General features: G+C 43.1%; 1 protein-coding gene across 6 annotated transcripts in view; it reads right to left on the bottom strand.

The window, feature by feature from the left end:
- Positions 1–14,565, bottom strand: part of Zranb3 (zinc finger RANBP2-type containing 3) — a 221,985-nt gene that overhangs the window by 91,809 nt on the left and 115,611 nt on the right. Inside the window, exon 1 of one of the 6 annotated variants that reach the window (XM_045148636.1) lies at positions 674–700. The exons of the other annotated variants lie outside the window; for them this stretch is intronic. The gene's annotated coding sequence lies outside the window, so the exon portion shown is untranslated. Of the gene's footprint in view, positions 1–673; positions 701–14,565 lie in introns of those variants that run through there. 6 annotated transcript variants of the gene reach the window in all.

Genomic DNA, 14,565 nt, shown 5'->3' with positions numbered 1-14,565 from the left:
TTATAATAGCTAGGAAATGGAACCAGGCTAGATGTCCTTCCATTGATGAGTGGAAGATGTGGCACATTTATATAATGGAGTTCTACTCAGCAGTAAAGAAAAATTAAATTATGAAATTTGCAGAAAAATGGATGGATCTGGAAAGGATTATACTAAGTGAGGTAACCCAGGCCCAGAAGGCAAAACATCACATGTTCTCTCTCATATGTGGATCCTAGCTACAAATGCCTGAACTTCTATGTAAGTTGGAATAAAACTCAGTAGCACAGGCCAGTAAACTAGAAAGGGGATATAAAGGGAACAGAAAGGGAGGGAGGAGGAGACTTAATAGGATGGTATTGTATATATGTAAGTAGAAGAACAGATTAATGGGGATGGAAAGGCCTAAGTAAGGTAAGGAGAACAGACTGAGTAAAGGAAAGGTGGAGGGAGGGCTAATCAAAATCTAAGAGGGTATAAATAAGTCATATAGAAACCTACTTTTCTTGGACAATGGAACACCCAGAAGCCATAGATTGTTACTAAAAAATTTTCAGTGCCAGGGATGGGATACCTTCCAGTTAATTGGCTAGGGAGGTCCTTGATGCCCCAAATCATTACAGACCATTGCCAAGATTCTTGGTTTCCCACCAGGAATCGATGGTAAGGGCTTATTACTGAAAACTCCACATACTTGGGCTGCAATGTCACTGAGAAATCCCACTGGAGCTGAGTTGAAAACATCCTCCATGTAGACCAGCTGACAAAGCTGGAAAAAAAAAAAAACAACACTGCATGCAGTTCAATAGGAGAGAGAGAAATCACTAGTGACAATACTCAACAGTGGACACTGCAAGCCTTATATTTGGCCAGCCAGGCCAAATGAGCCAACGGGTGTAATTGTGGCACATCTGTTATGGGGGAAACCAACCACTCTCTATTTTGACTGAAGGCCCAATCTATGGGAGGGAATACATCTCTGATACTGAAAACCTACAACAGGGGTAGTCATGAGCCCTAGGGGTAAAACATCTGCTAGTTTCTGGCTAAATATATATACTATGCTCACCAAACTGCCCAGTAAGCACTTCTCTTAATGTTCATACCCATATATTAATGCTACTCTCAGTTTTAGTTAGAGAAGCTTCTCTTTATAGATGGCAGTGACCTTCGGATGACTCAGAAGGCACCATGGTGCTGTGAAGAAGTGACAGAGGAGTGCTCAGCACTGAAATATCTCTATCACACCTTCCAAGGTTCAGGGTCCATTACAGAAGAGGTGGCGAAAGAATGTAAGAGCCAAAGGAAGGGTAGGACTCCTTACAACGTGCTCCCTCCAGACATAAAATGGCTTGGATATCCATTATCTCATAGTGCCTGACACTACCTCTAGCTACACAAGACCATCATAAGAGGAGGAAAAGATTATGACATCAAAATAAAAGAGAGACTGATTGAGATGGGGAGGGGATATGATGGAGAATGGAGTTTCAAAGGGGAAAGTGGGGGAAGGAAGGGTATTACCATGGGATATTTTTTATAATCATGGAAAATGTTAGTAAAAATTGAGAAAAAAAGAAAAATAAATAAAAATAAAAATGATTACAAAAAAATTTCAGAGCCAAAGGAAGTGTAGGACTCCTTACAATGTGCTCCTCCAGAGACAAAATAGCCTAGATATACATGACCTCACAGTGCCTGACTCTACCTACACAAGACCATCATAAGAGGAAGAAAAGATCATGACATCAAAATAAAAGAGATACTGATTGAGAGGGGGGAGGGGATATGGTGGAGAGTGGAGTTTCAAAGGGCAATGTGTGTGGGGGGGAGGGAATTACCATGGGATATTGTTTACAATTATAGAAGTTGTCAATTACAAAAAAAGGCTGATTGTGGTAGTGCACACCTTTAATCCCAGCACTCGGGAGGCAGAGATAGGAGGATCACTGTGAGTTTGAGGCCACCCTGAGACTACATAGTAAATTACAGGTCAGCTAGAATGAGACCCTACCACAAAAATCTTAAAGAGAAAAAAAAATTAGCCATCCAGGCCAAATAAGCCAATGGGTGCAATAGTGGCATGTCTATTATGGGAGAAACCAACTGCTCTCTAATTGGACTGGAGGACCACTCCATGGGAGGGAATACATGCCTGATACTGCAAACCTATAACAGGGGTAGTTATGAGCTCTAGGGGTGTATGTCTGCTGGTGTCTGGCTAAATATATGCTCACCAAACTGCCCGGTAAGCACTTCTCTTCATGTTCATACCTATATATTAATGCTACTCCCTCTTTTGGTAGAGAACCCTCTCTTTTCAGATGGCAGTGACCTTGGGATGACTCAGAAGGCACCATGGTGCTGAGAAGAAGTGACAGAGGAGTGCTCAGCACTGAAATATCTCTATCACACCTTCCAAGAAGGCTCAGGGTTCATTGTGGAAGAGGTGATGGAAAGAATGTAAGAGCCAAAGGAAGGGTAAGACTCCTTACAACGTGCTCATCCAGACATAAAATGGCCTGGATGTCCATGACCTTGTAGTGTCTGACACTACCTACACAAGACCATCATAACAGGAGGAAAATGATGACATCAAAGTAAAAGAGAGACTGACTGGGGGCGGGGAGGAGGTATGACAGAGAGTAGCGTTGCAAAGGGGAAAGTGGGGGGAGGAAGGGAACTATTATGGGTTATTGTCTATAATTGAGGAAGTTGTCAGTAAAAAAATAAATTAAGAAAAACAGAGCTTGCCAGGCATGGTGGCGCATGTGTTTAATCAGAGCACTGGGGAGGCAGAAGTAGGAGGAACGCTGTGAGTTCCAGGCCACCCTGAGACTGCATAGTGAATTCAAGGTTAGCCTGGGCTAGAGTGAGACTCTACCTTGAAAACCAAAAAAAAAAAAAAGAAATACTGATTGGTACACAGATAGTGAAGGAGGAGGCAGAGAGGAAGCAGATGAAGAGGAAGGAGAATGGGATGAGGGGGAAGAGAAATAGGAAAAGAAGGATAGATAAGAAGTGAAGGGGGAAAAGGGGAAAGGATGAAGAGAGGCAGAGCAAAAGCTTTTTTTTTTTTTTTTATTTATCAAGGTAGGGTCTCACTGTAGCTCAGGCTGACCTGGAATTAACTATGTCGTCTCAGGGTGGCCTCAAACTCACAGAGATCCTCCTACCTCTGCCTCCTGAATGCTGGGATTAAAGGTGTGCACCACCATGCAAGCTCTATTTTTTTTAATTTAGTTTTTTATTGACAACTTCCATAATTATAGGCAATAACCCATGGTAATTCTCTCCCTTTCCCCACTTTCCCCTTTGTCACTCTGCTCTCCATCATACCTCTTCCGCCCCACCCCCGGTGCTGGAATTAAAGGCATGTGCCACCAGGCCGGGCTAGAAAAATAATCTTAGTAGTTATTGACTCCAAAGATATAAAACAAATGTGGAAGAAAATATCATCCATTGGTACTAAGATATACAAGATTTATCAGTGTGTTACTACATAGTGGGGTAGCTGTAGATAGTGTGCTGTAAGTTTCAAAAAGCTAGAAGAGGAGGGCTAGAGAGACATCTCAGTGGTAAGGCATTCACTTACCTGCAAAGCACAACAAGAAGGATTCGATTCCCTAGGACCCATGTAAAGCCAGGTACACAAGGTGACACATGCATCTGGAGTTCATTTGCAGTGGCTAGAGTCCCTGATGCACCTATACCCGCTTTCTCTCCTTGCAATTAAGTAATTTTTCTTTAAAGCTAGAAGGTGGGCTAAAGAGATGGCTTAATGGCTGAGGCATTTTCCTGCAAAGCAAAAGATGCAGGTCAATTCCCCAGTACCCACATAAAGCCGTGGCACATGTACGTGGAGTTTATTTGCAGTGGCTAGAGGCCCTGGCATACCAATTCTCTATCAATCTATCCCCCTCTCTCAAATAAATAAATAAAATATTCTTTAAAGAAGCTGGACGTGGTGGTACACACCTTTAATTCCAGTATTTGGGAGGCAGAGGTAGAAGTATTGCTGCGAGTTCAAGACTGCCCTGGGACTACATGGTGAATTCCATGCCAGCTTGGGCTAGAATGAGACCCTACCTTGAAAAATGAAACAAACCAAAAAAAGAAAAAAATAATTTTTTAAAGAAAAAACTAGAAGAAAGCTGGGCGATGTCAATTGCCTCTAATCCCAGCACTTGGGAGGCAGGGATAGAAGGATCACTGTTGAGTTCATGGCCACCCCAAGACTACATAGTGAATTCCAGGTCAGCCTGGGCTAGAGTGAAACCCTACCTTGAAAAGTCACACACACACCTCCCCATGCCCCCCCCCCCCAAATAGCTAAAAGAAAGGATTCTATGTTTTATTTACTTATTTAAGAGAGAAAGAGGCGGATAGAGAGTGGATGTGCCTGGACCTTAGGCCACTGTAAAGGAACTCCAAATGCATGTACTACCTTGTGCACTGGCTTATGTGGATCCTAGAGAATTGAACCCTGGTTCTTTTGGCTTTGCAGGCAAGTGCCTTAATTGCTAAGCCATCTCTCCAGCCCAAAGAAAGAATTTTTTATTTATTTATTTATTTATTTATTTATTTATTTATTTTTTGAGGTAGAGTTTCACTCTAGTCCAAGCTGACCTAGAATTCACTATGTAGTTTCAAAGTGGCCTCGAACTCATGGTGATTCTCCTACCTCTGCCTCCTGAGTGCTGGGATTAAAGGTGTGTGCCACCATGCCCAGCTCTTGATGTTTATTTTTTAATAATCTTTTAAAAATTTATTTATTTGAAAGAGAGAGAGAAGGAGAAAATGAGAGAGAATGAGCACGGCAGGACAACCTGCCGGTACAAACAATTGACACATGAGCCACTTTCAAACCAGGGCCATCAGGCTTTACAAGCAAGTGCCTTTAACCACGGAGCAGTCTCCCCAGTCCTGTTTCCATCAAAATCCTTTCTTTGGAGTCAGGCATGGTGCTGCATGCCTTTAATCCCAGCACTCAGGAGACAGAGGTAGGAGGATTGCCATGAGTTTGAGGCCAGCCTGAGACTCCATAGTGAATTTCAGGTCAGCTTGCACTACAGTAAGACCCCACCTTGAAAAAATTAAATGAATAAAAAGAAAAAAGAAAAAAATAATAAACATTGAAACAATTAGTAAATCTGTATCATTTCTATGGACAGACAGGAATATGGAAAAAGCATGTATATGGGATAAGGCAAGAGGCAAAGAGCTAAAATCTTAACTTGCATATTGACAAGCCAACTGATGATAACTAAATTAAAAAGGAAGCTGCAATATAAGCTAAGCAGCCATAAAAACATGGTGTTGAGATTTAAGTACATACAAAGAAAAGTCTGCCAGGCATAGTGGTGCATACCTTGTCAGCCTGAGCTAGAATAAGACCCTACCTCAGAAAACCAAAAAAAAACCAAAAACACAAAAAAAGCCTTTTATGAGAACTGAAAGTGGTTGCCATGGGGAATAAGGTGAAGAGAGTACTTCTTTTTGGAATGAAAGGTTTTTGTTTTTAACTATGATGCTATATAGCTTTAGTAATATATTTTTATTTATTTATTTATTTGAGAGTGACAGAGAGAGAGAAAGAGACAGAGAGAGAGATTGAGAACAGGCGTGCCAGGGCCTCCAGCCACTGCAAACGAACTCCAGATGCGTGCGCCCCCTTGTGCATCTGGCTAACGTGGGTCCTGGGGAACCGAGCCTCAAACCGGGGTCCTTAGGCTTCACAGGCAAGCGCTTAACTGCTAAGCCATCTCTCCAGCCCTTTAATAATATATTTTTTTATATTTTATTTCTATTTATTTAATTGAGGGAGACAGAGTCAGACAGAGGGAGAGAGATGGAGAGAGAGAGAATGGGCACACCAGGGCATTCAGCCACTGCAAACGAACTCCAGATGCATGTACCATCTTGTGCATCTGGCTTATGTGGGTCCTGGGGAATCGAACCTGGGTCCTTTGGCTTTTCAGGCAAGTGCCTTAACTGCTAAGCCATCTCTCCAGCCCTAGTAATATTTTTTTAAAGGGTAATATTTCCAAATTTAAAAATACCTATTTAAAATCCACATGTATTGACTAATAATGTCTCAAGATTTATTATGCAAGCTACATGCTACAAATCTAAGATTTCTGAACAACAGGAATTCATCATACAACAAAGACTAGAGGCTGTTAAGAACTTTAGACTTAGACGTCAATGCCTCAGGAAATAGAAATAAAGTCCTCTCAAAATAAGGAGCTATAAATTCCAGATATGTTGTCATAGCAACTGAAACACTTTAATAAAGTACATGTTTGCCTAAAGAACTATATTTACTGGGGTGAGCATTTTAAAAGTATGTGTTTAGTTGAATATTTAAAAGGTACAGTCATTACCATCCAGTCAGAGCTGACACACTGCCCTGGTCCTGTGCCAGGTCTCACGTGCAGTCTCCTGCCTCTTCTCAAGGCAGCTGTCTCAGCTGCTGTTCCCTGCAGACCACACCCACTGTCCATCTCGACCAGAGCTGCTGATCACGGAGCGCAACTCAAGCCTTCCATTCCTTCCAGCTTCCACTGTGGAAAGGCCGTAGAGGGCTGGAGAGATGGCAGAGCAGACCAGGTGTTTGCCTGTGAAGCCTGAGGACACAGGTTCCATTCCCCAGTACCCACATAAGCCAGATGCTCATGGTGGTGCATGTGTCTAGAGTTGTTTGCAGTGGCTAGAGGCCCTGGCATGTCTATCCCCCCCCCCACACCTCTCTCACAAATAAACAAATTTTTTTTTTTTAAAGAAAAGCTAAGCTGGGCATGGTGACGCATGCCTTTAATCCCAGCACTTTGGAGGCAGAGGTAGGAGAATTACCATGAGTTCAAGGCCAGCCTTAGACTACATAGTGAATTCCAGGTCAGCCTGGGCTAAAGTGAGACACTACCTTAAAAAATCGAAAAACAAAACAAAACAAAAAAAGAACTGGGCATGGTGGTGCACACCTTTAATCCCAGCACTCTGGAGAAGAGGTAGGAGGACTGTTGTGAGTTCAAGTCCACCCTGAAACTACACAGTGAATTCCAGGTCAGCCTGGGCCAGAATGAGACCCTACCTTGAAAAATAAAAAAACTAAAAAAGAAAAAGAAAGAAAGGCTGGAGAAAGGTCAATTATCAGGCTCTGGACTCTAAGCTACCAACTTAACCATCATTTGTAATATTGACAAATGAGCTTTTTTTTCCTTTTATATATTTTTATTTATCTGCAAGCAGATAAGAGATGAAGAGAATGGGCACACCAGGGCCTCTAGCCACTTCAAATGAACTGCAGATGCATGAGCCACTTTGTGCATATGGCTTATGTGGGTACTGGGGAATCAAAACCAGGTTTTCAGGCTTTGTAAGCAAGCACCTTAACTGTTGAGCCATCTCTCCAGCCCTCTTGACTTTATCTGTCATTCCACTGTTGGATTTAAACTACTCTGAACAGGGCTCTGCTCGTAACTTCTTTAAGTGCAGGTGTGCACAACCACAGGCCCTGATCGTCATCAGCATCTTAGTTATTCTGGCTTATGTTTTATAGGAGTTGTAGAAAATGCATGCGTTCACAACTATTTTAAAATATATTCATTTACTTATTTGAGAGAGAGGCAGAGAGAGAGAGAGAGAGAGAGTTGGGCATGCCAGGGCCTCCAGCCACTGTGAACAAACTCTAGACACATGTGCCACATAGTACATCTGGCTTATGTGAGTCCTGCGAAATCAAATCTGTGTCCTTAGGCTTTGCAGGCAAGTGCCTTAACCACTAAGCCATCTCTCCAGCCCCACAACTATTTTACTTTACTGAAACCAATGAAGTATAGGTAACTGTGTCACCTGAGTAATTAATGAATATTACATACTATATCTTATTTCAAGAAATACAGAAATGAAGAGAATGTTCTAATTTTGCTGACTTTTTTATGCTTGTTTGCATCAGGGTCTCCCTACATAGAGCAGGCGGGCCCTTGAGCTCATGATCCTCCTGCCCTTGCTTCCCCAGTGCAGTGCTATAGGTGTGTGCCAGCACACCCATGTGTATTTATAAAGTGGCGGGATACTACCATTCGTTCTTTTGGTTTGTTTATTCATTCATTCATTTATTTTTTGCTTTCCCCTCAAAAATAAAAAAGTAAAGGAAAACCTACACTGCATGAAAGAGGGAAGTTATTCCATTTAAAATCGTCAACTTTTGGGCTGGAGAGATTGCTTAGTGGTTAAGGAGTTTGCCTGCAAAGCCAAAGGGCCTAGGTTTGATTCCCCAGGATCCATGTAAGCCAGATGTACAAGGGGCACATTGGTCTGGAGTTCGTTTGCAGTGGCTATAGGCCCTGATGTGCCCATTCGCTCTGTCTGTCTCTCTTCTCTCTTGCTCTCTGCTTACAAATAAATAAATAAAAACTTAAAAATTTAAACTGCCATCTTTTAATCTAATAACAATAGACTTACAAAAAAGAATGGAAACACATGAAACCCGAGACAAAGAGTGTGCTTTGAGCAAATGTGATGGTCAGGCTCTTCTGAGCTCTCTTTCCTGGCAGTTATTTCATGACATTATGTGTCCCTCCTGTCCCTATGAGGTCCACATCTCTCCCTCACAGTAAGAATCCTGCTAAGTCAGTTCACTACCAGGCCCCAGCCCTTTATAAGTGATGACCCTTCATAGCCAACAAGATCTCTTTTCTGCTTCAGAGTATAAATCCCCCACACATCTTAAGCAAGTATTCCAACAGATCGGTTTGTAAGAACCCCACCCCAATACTTTGTCTCTCCTTACAATAATTTTGCATCCACCAACCTCATCAACCTACCACTGCCTATAAACCCTTGCTTGTCCTTGTATTTGCAATTAAGCCCAACGTCTCTTCCCTATTATAACAGACATTGTGACTTTTACTGCAAAGTCTCCCAAGGGCCAGAATGATTTTTATGTTAACAGCCCTAGCTTTCAGTTAAGGGAATCTAGGCACCAAAGAAGCTTTCTCCAACGTCTGACAACCTCAGACCTCAGACAAGACAGCAGCATTGTTCTGATAATGGGATCTGCCAGCTTCAAGGAAAGCTCTGAAGCTCTTAGTCAACCACAGCTAAACTGTGATTGGTCTAAGCTGGTCCTCCACTTCCCTGCAGGATCTGAAGGACACTTGGGAAGTCTGCTGGGCCTTCAACGAGCATGCTGACTGACAAAGTGGCTCTTAGGGAAGCTTTGCCTTGCTTCAGACAGCAGGCTGGATGGGAAGCGTAGTGTTCTCGGGCTGCAGCAGTCAGCCCGGGCCAAAACAGGAGGAAGCAGTAAACTGGGCCACCAGAGCAGAAGGGCTTACATTTCCATTTTTAAAACAATATAGGCCAGGCATGGCACACACACTTCTAATTCCAACATTCAGGAGGATTGCTGACGATTATGCTCTTTTTTTGTGTGTGTGGGGGGGGGGAGGTTGAGGTAGGGTCTCACTCTAGCCCAGGTAACCTGGCACTCACTCTAGTCCCAGGCTGCCTTTGAACTCAGAGCAATCTTCCTACCTTGGCCTCCTGAGATTAAAATTGTGTGCCACCATGCTTGGCAACTGCATTCATTTTTACCCATTGTATTCAAGTAGTACAAAGTAAAAAGATACTGATCGCGAGGGATGATTCGGCTGATCTGGCTGGCTAGGCAGGTGTCCCCTTCCTCCCTCACTGTTGCACGTGTATCCCTTCCGAAGATGCATACTCAGTCGAACTCCTTCCCCAAACAGAGGAAGATGGGTTTTGGTCAATGGTAAATAAGTAGCTATGCTCCCCTACTAAAACCTCCAAACAAGCCCTCGAAGTACAAAGATAACAGGGCTAGAAAGGTGGCTCGGCAGTTAAAGGCACTAGCTTCAATGCCTACCAACCATGTTCAATTCCTCAGTACCCAAGTAAAGTCACATACACAAAAGAACAAGTGTTTGAAGTTTGTCTGAGGTGATGAGACAACCTAGTATGTCCATACTCGCTCTCACTCTTAAATAAATAAATTTAAAAACCAATACAGGGCTGGAGAGATGGCTTAGTGGTTAAGGTGTTTGCCTACAAAGCCAAAGGATCCTGGTTCGATTCTCCAGGACCCACGTAAGCCAGATGCACAAGGTGGTGCATGCATCTGGAGTTCGTTTGCAGTGGCTGGAGGCCCTAGAATGCCCATTCTCTCTCTGTCTCTGTCTACCTCTTTCTCTCTCAAATAAATAAATAAAATATAAAAAATAATACAGATATGAAAAAAATGTAGTTCTAAATATCTGAGACTTTTCATCACCAGACTTTTCTTTTTTTCCAGGTAGGTTCTCACTCTAACCCAGGATGACCTGGAATTCACTATGTAGTCCAGGGTGGCCTTGAACTCATGGCAGGCCTCCTACCTCTGCCTCCCCAGTGCTGGGAATAAGGGGTGCACTACCACACCCGGCCTTTGCTGTTTTGTTGTTGTTGCTGTTGTTGCTTTTGGAGGTAGGGTCTCACTCTAACCCAGGTGGGCCTAAAAGTCACTCTGTTGTCCCAGATTGGCCTCAAACTCACAGTGATCCTCCTACTTCTGCCTCCCCAGTATTAGGATTAAAACCATGTGCCAATGGACTCTACTATTAACACTGACTACCACTGGCTCCTTTTCTTTGTTTACTATTTATCACTAATTAGTGTCTAGGACTTACTATCATTATATTGTTTTCATCAAGAATTATTCAAAGGCTGGAAAGATGGATCAGTGGTTAAGGTACTTGCCTGCAAAACCTAATGACCCAGGTTAAATTCCCTAGTACCCACATAGAGCCAGAGGCACAGTGGCATATGCATCTGAAGTTTGTTTGCAGTGGCTGAAGGCTCTGGTGTACCCATTCTCTGTGTGTCTCTCTTCTCTCTCTCTCTCTCTGCTTGTAAATAAATAAATAAAAATTTTAAAGAATTATTCCAGAGGCTGTAGCGCGCCCATTCTCTCTCTCTCTCTCTCTATCTGCTTCTTCCTCTCTCTGTCACTCTCAAATAAATAAATAAAAATAACAACAACAACAAAAAAGAATTATTCCAGAACTAGAGAGATGGTTCAATGATTAAAGGTGCTTGCTTGCAAACTCTGACAGCTTGGATTTGAGTCCCTAGAATCCACATAAAGCCAGATACACAAAACTGCACATTCATCTGGTGGTCATTTGCAGTATCAAGAGGCTCGGGTGTACCCATACCCACTCACTCTCTTGTTCCCTTTCTTTATAAGTAAATTTAAAAAATTAAAGAAATTATTCTGCTGGGTGTGGTGGCGTATGCCTTTAATCCTAGCACTCGGGAGACAGAGATAGTAGGATCACTGTGAGTTCAAGGCCTCCCTGAGACTACACAGTGAATTCCAGGTCAGCCTGAGCTACAGTCAGACCTTACCTTGGAAAAGAAAATTAAAAAAAAATTATTCCAAAAACAATTCTTGATAATATAATAACATCACTAAGTTTGCCAACACAGGTACCTCAAATAGTAAATCAGTTTACATTAACTAGATGACACACAACACCTAACTTATGGTATGGACCTAAAGTTTATCTTATGGTCAAAGTACATGATATACTTGAAAGAAACTGTCCTTATCAAACTCATCACTGTGTACAATAAATATCCACACCAATAAGAATAAAACGTATCACCTACTGTGTCTACCTGACCTGACCTGTTATCTATGATCTCAATTGTACCTATCTGCCTAGAAGACATCATAGGTTATGGCAGACATGGAGGGAAAATGAAGTTTATAAAAGAAAAAAACTTTCTTTTCCCTTTTTTTTTTTTTGGTTTTTTGAGGTAGGGTCTCCCTCTAGCTCAGGCTGACCTGGAATTCACTATGTAGTCTCAGGGTGCCCTTGAACTCATGGTAATAATCCTTCTGCTTCTGCCTCCCGAGTGCTGGGATTAAAGGCATGTGACACCATGTCCAGCTCAAGAAGAAGAAAGACTTTCTATCATAAAGATAGTCTAGGGCTGGGCTGAAGGGATGGCTTAACAGTTAAGGTGTTTGCCTGCAAAGCCAAAGGACCCAGGTTTGATTCCCCAGGACCCATGCTAGCCAGATGCACAAAGGGGCACATGTGTTTGGAGTTTGTTTGTAGTGGCCAGAGGCCCTGGCGCACCCATTCTCTCTCTCTCTCTCTTCCTCCCTCTTTCTCTGTCAAATTAATAAATAATAATAGAATAATTTTTAAAAGATAGTTTAGGGCTGGAGAGATGGCTTAGCAGTTAAGGTGCTTGCCTGCGAAGCCTAAGAACTCATGCTCAAATCTCCAGGTCCCACATAAGCCAGACAGAGTGACACAAGCACACAATGTTGCACATGTGCACAGGAGGTGCTTGCCTACAGAGCTCATTTGCAGCAGCTGAAGGCACTAGTGTGCCCATTCTTTCTCTCTCTCTCTCTCTCTCTCTCTCTGCCTCTTTCTCTCTCTCTCAAATAAGTAAATAAGTTTACAAAATATAACTTCTATAAACTGGAACAGATGGAGATGCAGTTGTTTAGAGGTCTTCATGAAACCAAGGCAGAGGCAAGATGACCCAGGCCAGGGCTCATCTACCACCATTAGTTAGTGTTAGGACAGTGTGATAGTTAAGGTGTTGTCAACTTGATCTGTTTAGTAATCCACAGGTTGCTTCTAGGAAGGATCAACTAAAGGAGGAGGTCTTTCTCCCAGGGTGAGCCCTTCCCCCAGAATGGGCGGTCCCGCTCAGAGAGGGACTTGATATAAGGAAGCTCTGGGTAGAAGAGTTCCCTTTTTTTTTTCCCTTCCTTCCTTCCACTTGGCTGCCGGAGCTGCTCCCTACCTTCTAGCGTGGATTGAAGACCAGTGCGGACTAAAGACCAACATCAACTGAAGACCCACGTGGATCGAAACCCAGCGGCTCCTCAGGAAGCCTCCAGGCTTTCCGGCTCCTCAGGAGGCCTCCAGGCTTTCCGGCACCATCTGCAGTGCCGGTCGGGACTGCTGAGGCATCTGGCCACATGGACTGAGCAGCTACCAGGTTCGGTGATTCTCAGGCCTGCAACTGCTATTGGACTACTGTAAGCTAATCCAATAAATTCCCTTTATAAAATAATTCATTCTAGTAATTCTGTTCCTCTAGAGAACCCTGACTAATACAGATTTTGGTACCAGGAGTGGTTCTAGAGAAACAGAATTGTAAGGATGGATTTCTCTAATGGGCTTAGTGCTATCTGGGGTTGGTTCTCCAATTTCAGTGCTACCAAAGGCCCTACTGGTGATGAGAGTGCCTGTACTGGAAATAAAGAGGGCACTAATAATCCATGGTGTGAACTTTTTAAAGAACTCCATGAGATAGATGTATTTGGTGACCCTGACTCATGTCTTGTGAGGAGCAAGGAATTTAGTGACTCTGTATTTAAAACATTTGAATATTTGTGGAAAAGTAAGACCAATGATGAGGCTGGTTGGTTGCTTTTAGCATCTCTAGACAAAGTACTGAGGGAACAGCAGAAGCTCAAAAAGGAAAATTCCAAGCTTAAGACCCACATACATGATCTCAAGGTTTCTAAAGGTTTCTCCTCTCTAGCCAGAACAGGGCTCAAATTGCAGAAAACCAAACCCAAGCTCTCATTGTGAGATTAGCTAACTTGCAACGTAAGCTTAAATCCCAGCCTCACCAACTATCAGAAGTTAAAGTGAGGGCACTGATTGGAAAAGAGTGGGATCCTGTGACTTGGGATGGTGATGTGTGGGAAGACCCTGAAGAACCTGGGGACATTGAAGTGTTAGATTCTGAAGATGTTTTGGATGAAAATATGACCTGCCCTCCCTTAGCACCAGTTGTATCCCCACCCCCACATCCTGAAGGATTATCCTCCCCACCCTTGCCTGGGGGAATTCATCCCTCTTTGTCTGAGGAATCAGCAGAAAATGCTGGTGATTCTCAGTTCCCACCCATCTTTGCCTCTAGGCCTATAACCAGACGAAAGGCTAGGCAGGCTCCTAAAGGTGAGATAGAAAGTGTGACACAGGAGGAGGTGAGGTACACTCCTAAAGAACTTCAGGAGTTTTCTAACTTGTACAGGCAGAAGCATGGGGAATATGTGTGGGAATGGATTTTAAGGGTGTGGGATGATGGAGGAAGGAACATAAGATTAGATCAGGCTGAATTTACTGAAATGGGCCCATTGAGCAGAGATTTTAGATTTAATAATGCAGCTCGTGCAGTTGGAAGGGGTGCCAAGAGTTTATTTGATTGGTTGACTGAAGTATGGCTCCAAAGATGGCCTACTGTGAATGAGCTTGAGCTGCCTGATATCCCTTGGCTTAATGTCGATGAAGGGATTAAAAAGCTCAGAGAACTTGGAATGCTGGAGTGGATTTGCCATGTAAACTCATCTTTGCCCCCACAATGGGAGCGACCAGAAGATGTGCCCTTCACTAAGACCATAAGAAACAGATTTGTGAGGGGAGCGCCAGCATACTTAAAGTCCTCTATCATTGCTCTTTTATGTAAAGAAGACCTCACAGTGGGAGCTGCAGTTGCTGCATTAGGTGATTTAGATGCAATGGGCATAACTGGATCTCG

Source organism: Jaculus jaculus, chromosome 5 (genome assembly GCF_020740685.1).
Source record: "Jaculus jaculus isolate mJacJac1 chromosome 5, mJacJac1.mat.Y.cur, whole genome shotgun sequence".
NCBI lineage: Eukaryota > Metazoa > Chordata > Mammalia > Rodentia > Dipodidae > Jaculus > Jaculus jaculus.
Note: the sequence above shows the minus strand (reverse complement) of the source record. Positions and strands in the feature narration are given on the sequence as shown.